Source organism: Gadus macrocephalus, chromosome 9 (genome assembly GCF_031168955.1).
Source record: "Gadus macrocephalus chromosome 9, ASM3116895v1".
Classification (NCBI taxonomy): domain Eukaryota; kingdom Metazoa; phylum Chordata; class Actinopteri; order Gadiformes; family Gadidae; genus Gadus; species Gadus macrocephalus.
Genome location: NC_082390.1, coordinates 19,077,601 through 19,083,679, shown reverse-complemented (window position 1 = coordinate 19,083,679; position 6,079 = coordinate 19,077,601). Strand labels below are relative to the sequence as shown.

The window sequence follows — 6,079 nt, the reverse complement described above, 5'->3', positions numbered from 1 at the left end:
GGGGGGGCGGAGACGCTGCCTAAGATGATATACGCAGGGCGATTGATCAGTGTCGGCCCCGGCCTAATCAATCGCAGCAGTCCTGTAGCCTGAATAATTACGGGTTGTGCTGCTAATGTCACTTGTGAGAAATAAGCAGTAATAAGTGCTGTCCCCACAGAGCAGAGGGGAGGGGGCTGAGAAGATGTATGGTCAGGGGGTTGACCCGACTGGGGCAGGATTGCTTAGAGGACCCGTAGCTGGCCTGGAAAGCAGTTAAACAAATGTGTCTGAATCGCCTTTCTGCAGGGCCCTGGCAGCTCCTCTCATGGCCGGGATGTGGAATATTTAGATACTATATGCTTTGTTGTTCTCTACTTGCTCTAGCTACCTCTGGTTTGGCTCCGTTAATATAATTGTCACATCAATACGATTTTATTGCGTTAAGACTCCTGTGGCCATCCTCCAAAGTATACTGCAAACCAAAACACAAGATGCCACTGAATCCAAACAATTAGTTAAATTAATGATTTCTTAACTCAAAAGTTAGAAAACCGTTCTTGCTTTTTTTGATTAAACTATATGGATCAGAGTACAAAAAAAAGGAAGTTTCTTAACAAATGTAGGATTGACTGTCTGCACCTCCTCTCTACTGACTAAACTGTCAGTAAACAGATAACTCTAACTCAAACTCATGATTAAAAAGAATCCAAAATAATATGTGCTGCTTACATTTGAACATAATATGACTAAACCACGCAATGCCTTGAGAGGAATTATTAATTGACGGTTCAAAATGCATTTAGTTGGTGGGTAGATGAATGTCTGTATACCATTTGCAAAAAAGCAGCCCAAATGAAATGCTGAAACCACAATGAAGTGTGAATTGTGTTGTGTGTTTGTCAGCTACGCCGTGACCATCCAGGAGTCCTACGCTCACCCCTTTGACCAGATCTACTACACCAGATGCACCGACATCCTCAACTGGTTTAAATGCACCAGGCACAGGTACTTATCTTTCAGACTCCTTAGGAACATGTGATCAGGGTTTTCCAGCTTGGTTCCTCGTCCTGCTGATCAGAGTAACCCGTGTGTGTGTGTGTGTTTCCTCCCGTCAGGATCAGCTACAAGACTGCGTACCGCAGGGGCGTGAGGACCATGTATAGGCGCCGCTCCCAGTGTTGCCCTGGTTACTTTGAGAGCGGGGACTTGTGTGTTCGTGAGTAATCTTTCTTCTTTATTTTTGACACACGCGGCTGGTGCATAGATGGTATCTGTGCTTTAATGATCGCTCTCTCCGTCGCTCACAGGTAATGGTACAAAAAAGACCCTGGTACTTTCAAAGAGCTTTTCATATCCTTGACTCACCGATAATATGTTTCCTCGCTACGTACCCAAGCCGCTTGCCGGAGCAACGCTGTCCGTCCAACTCGACACAAGTCGGAGAGTTCATTCCCGATTTTGTCATTCGGAGCACAATTCCACATATTTGCTCAATTTGGAGCGGGGCATCTTTATTTGTCCTGCCAGAGCGACTTCATTAAGCCTCTGTTACATGACAAGAATGCTGCCCACTAATGGGTGCTGGTGAGGCCCGGAGCAGGCACCTGTCTGCCCCCTCACTGCCTCATGTTTGGTGGGCGGCCTAATGAATCGTTACGCAGCCTCCAGTCGCTTGGCTAGCTGCGTGGACCCCAGTGTGCTTTGGCCTTTAGCCGTCTTTAAAAGCTGGAGGCTATTTTACTAGACGTCATCTATGGGGTTGGTCAGGGCGGGTTCATGTAAGGGCGGAGTCGACTGATCGAGGGCGTATGCATTAGTCATCAGAAGGGCTGTGAAACTATTTTTAAATTAATTGTTTTTTCCTCCCTTCTGAGTGTGTGAGGAATTGGTGTCGGTGGCACTTGGCCTGGCATTGTGTGGACAGAGCTCAGTGCGAAGTGTTCATATTGGTGTTTTGAACAATAAAAATGACTTTCCCCCCTCTTTGCAAAGACAAGGGGCAATAGGCTAGTTTCATATTTTGCAGTTCTTTGCAAACTCTTTATTTCCCATTGAATCATCGTCACCACTATAGATTTCTACTCGTTGCACAATTGGGGCTGATGAATGGAAAGCTGCCCTAATTATCCAATAATGAAAACCAAAACCAAACGATAAATACCACAAACGTGGGACTGAGAAGGAGAATTGGCTCTATACTTCTATATTTACCCTCTTGTGTTAATTACACGTCAATATCGAGCAGTGTACCGTATACAGACTAAAGCCTAGCCAAGAGCCATTGAATGAAACCATAGTGCTCCGGGGCGTGGCCACAATGTAAAGCAATGGCAGAAGCTGGGAAAGTCGCTATTGTGTCCTTCATAAGTGGTGCTGTTAAGTGGATAATTTGATAAAGGGAATGCATTGCACTGCATTGTGGCCGCAGTGAGCTCCATGCCCTCGCAGAGAGAGCCGCTGACAGATGTAATGGCCATAAGCAGACGGTCTGAAGCTCACCTAATCCCAGGCCCAAGTTACCTTCATAATGACCAAAGGCTGATAAAGAGCTCATGGGATATTTACAGTTTACTCAAAAGCAATAAAATCCTTACGGTATTAAATCAGTCAAGCTGTTCTTTATCAAACAAGTGATCTATGATCTTTATTCACTATATGCTTGTGTCAGTGGGAGGGTGTCATTTTAATGGAACAATTAAGTGATAACCATTGAAATGCAATGTTGATGATGATTAGTTATCAGTTATTTCTAACTTTGTGCAATCCAATTTACTTTGTGTACAACTCAAGCGATATATGTGATGTTGCCAATTGTGGCAACGACTTCTAAGATGTTTGGCGTGTTTTGTCACATGTAGGATCCAATCCTAATTACACCTGTGCCCACACACTGATTTACTCGAATAAAGGTTATGAAAGCAAGCTACACGTCTGAATAACATTGCTGTGTGTTCCTGTGGGCATATTTTTAATGGATCCTGTAATCCTTGCTGCTACTGCTGGCATGAGATTGACCTAATCATTAGAAGACATACGTTTACTTAATGAATTAATTCCCCTCTTAATGGGAGCAATCAGTTTGTTCTACCTGATTAATGACAGCAACAGGCTAATGACCGCAGGCTAAGTGCAGGGAATAATATAGTTAGTTCTGGTGTCGGTTGCAGAGTGTCCCTTTTATCAAGTGTTGCTCTTTAATGTAGTCCCGCTAGTCCCACTAAGGCATATGAGAATGAGAATGTGTCATTGGTCCTAATGGCGGAGAGACTTGAAGCGGGTTTGATTTGAAGTTCTTTCCAGCGCTCGGCGCACTGGCTGGCACATTTTGCATTTGAGTTTTAATGATCGAAAAGGACCACCCCCCCCCCCCCCCCCCCCCCCCCCTTCTCCCTAGAAAGGAATCCTGTGCCTTTGATTTCCTTTTCATTTGGTAGCTGTTGCTTCTTATTGAATGTTCAAAGATGGTGATTCACCTCTCAGAGATGTATGGCGAGGTATGTACGAGAACATTAGAAACCCTTTTCTTTGGCTACGTCTTTACTACATCTGTCTGGAACAGACTAGATTCATTCAGCCACCCACATACATACAGATTGTTCTGTTTTTCATGACACAGTACACATTCAGACATTATGTTCATCACCTCAGGGAAGTGTGACTAATAATATACAATTGTCAGACTTTTCCCCCGCCAACCGTCAGAAAGCTCTTCCATCACAGGAAATGTGCAGGAAAAAAAACATAATTAGAGTGGTGTCTGCAAAGAGCAGGCTTATCAGCAGCCATTTTAAAAGATTGTAGGTTTTGCTGAAAGAGAACTCAAATTTATTAACACTGTATGAGCGATGCCAATTAGCTCCATTGTTCCCTGTCCTGATAACACATCTGCATAATGAGTTAGATTAGCCTTTTATCTAGATGAAAGACTGGGGCCTGACAGATTCCGCAGACGTGAGTTAAGCAGAGTGATTCATAAATTTCAATTAAAATGAAAGGTCTACTTCCTTCTTTATTACGCCTTCTCCTCAGCCGTACGCCGCTTTTAGATCTCAGGAGGAGAGCGCGCTTTATCCTTCTCCCCATAGTCGAAGAAACGTCATTTCCATTTTTCTAAAGGATAAGACACACATTTGCATGTTCCCTGCGCGGCTGCTGATCGGAATTTGCTGATTGAAACGAAACAGAATCGAGTCACCGCGGTGACATTGAAATCCCCGTCTCCTCCTCCCTACCTTCAGTCGCTGGCTTACATGTGCACGTACACACATTGATTACAGACAGTGGATTTGATGTCTTCGTCAGCAGAAATGTTGAAACTCCGCTCCCCAGCCAGACTCACACACAAACACACACACCGACACACACACACACACACACACACGGAAAGACGCAGGTTGGTTGTCCACTGTCTCGCTGCGATTGGAAAGCTGGGCATTGCCTGCTTAGCCTGGCTCGCAGAGCATCCCTGCATTATCTCTCCGTCTCTGATTCACCATTCTTGCCTTAGGAACATTTCCCTGCCAGTAGACACTGGCTTTGGGGTTCGTTTGAGATTCTCTACCCCCCCCCCCATCCTCTCCCTCCAGCCCCCTCCCCCTCTCCTCCCCTCTCCCCTCTCCCCTCGGTGGAGTCCAATCGAAGGCAGATTGAGTGATAATCTATAGCAGCGCTGCTTGTGGCCCGCTCCTGCTGACTCTTCTGCCTGCAGGCAGGAAGAACAGCGCCAGCCTCTGCCAACAGCTGCACCGTTTCCCCTTTCAGTAACCACCTTGTTGCGGGGGGGGAAATGATCCCCGTATCCCCCCATACAGCCGTGTTAAAATGATATCGAGTCTTGACATACAAAGTGTGACGCAAGTCAGTGAAAGGCGTCTGATGCAGCATGGGGGGGTTGCCGGTCGTTGACTCATTGGTTCATGCAAGGTGTGTTTCATCCATTATCCATCCATCACTCCATCCATTCCAGAAAAGTGAGAGACTCGCATGCTGCTGATTTCCGTTGAGCATGACTAAAGCTTGGTTCCCACATTACCTCGGATCTCTACTTGCTGAGATAAAGCTTCTATCCCTCTGGACAGACCGCCTTGGACATCACGGGATCACCCTCGCTTAGCGCCTGTTGTCTTACGTTATATTTCTGGGCACCAATAGACGAGCAACGTGGAAAGGAAACAGGAAAAACCGAATGTCCATGTAGGTCACTTCATTATCCTGCTGAACGAAACTTCTTCCGCAACTCTTCTTTGAAAGGAGCTCCCAGGAATACTAATGGTGTCCTAATCAATGTGGTGCCGTGTTGCTCAATATGCATGATCAAGAAAAGCTGCACACTTGGTAAACAGCGCAGCACCCCCCGGAGCCGAAGTGTGGCTATGACAAAGCGCAAGGTGATCAAATTACAAGGGATTTACAGTCTTCTCTGCTCCGGCCTGCCGCGAGCCAATGGGACGGGGAGAGGCAGGTCTCGACGTGATAAAGACGTGATGTTGACGGAGGACTCAATCCGCTAACAAATCATTGGGCTTAGTGTCAAGTCGAGGTGATGGCTATTAAATATGAATGCCACGGCTCAATTTGAGCCCGGATGGCCCGACGGGGGATTCCTCGTGGGCCGGTTAATGGGCCTGCAGCTGTCAGCTCTGCAAGTCCCATAATGCAGCAGTGGTTTGATTGTATACGCGGTTAGAGGAAGTGTTCTTTGTGTGTGTTTGGAGACGTCGGCCGTCCCACTATTAACGAGGAGGTGTTTGTGTGTTTTGTGTGTTTCAGCGCTCTGCACGGAGGAGTGCTCCCATGGCCGCTGCGTCACCCCCGACACGTGCCAGTGTGAGCCCGGCTGGGGCGGACTGGACTGCTCCAGTGGTGAGAGACCCTATCTGGATTCTCACAGATAAGACCCTACATTCATCACCTAAAAGCGGAATGCAGACGCACTCAAATCTGGCACGTTTTTTTTTGCTTCCTTTGCTTCCTCTTTGATTTGACCAATCACATTGCAGGAGGCGGAGCTCTGTAAGCGTGTCATTGGCCATCGGAAACCCGGCCAGCAGCAGTGAACTGTAAATGAAAATGTCCTTAAACGTTTCAAATAACCACT

The 6,079-nt window shown here is 46.5% G+C and overlaps 1 long non-coding RNA gene across 1 annotated transcript; it reads left to right on the top strand.

The window, feature by feature from the left end:
- Positions 1 to 883: 883 nt before the first annotated feature.
- On the top strand, positions 884 to 5,845 carry LOC132465234 (uncharacterized). The gene is made up of 3 exons (XR_009527477.1): positions 884 to 987; positions 1,098 to 1,198; positions 5,752 to 5,845. It is a non-coding gene; the product is annotated as an uncharacterized LOC132465234 (long non-coding RNA).
- Positions 5,846 to 6,079: the final 234 nt, after the last annotated feature.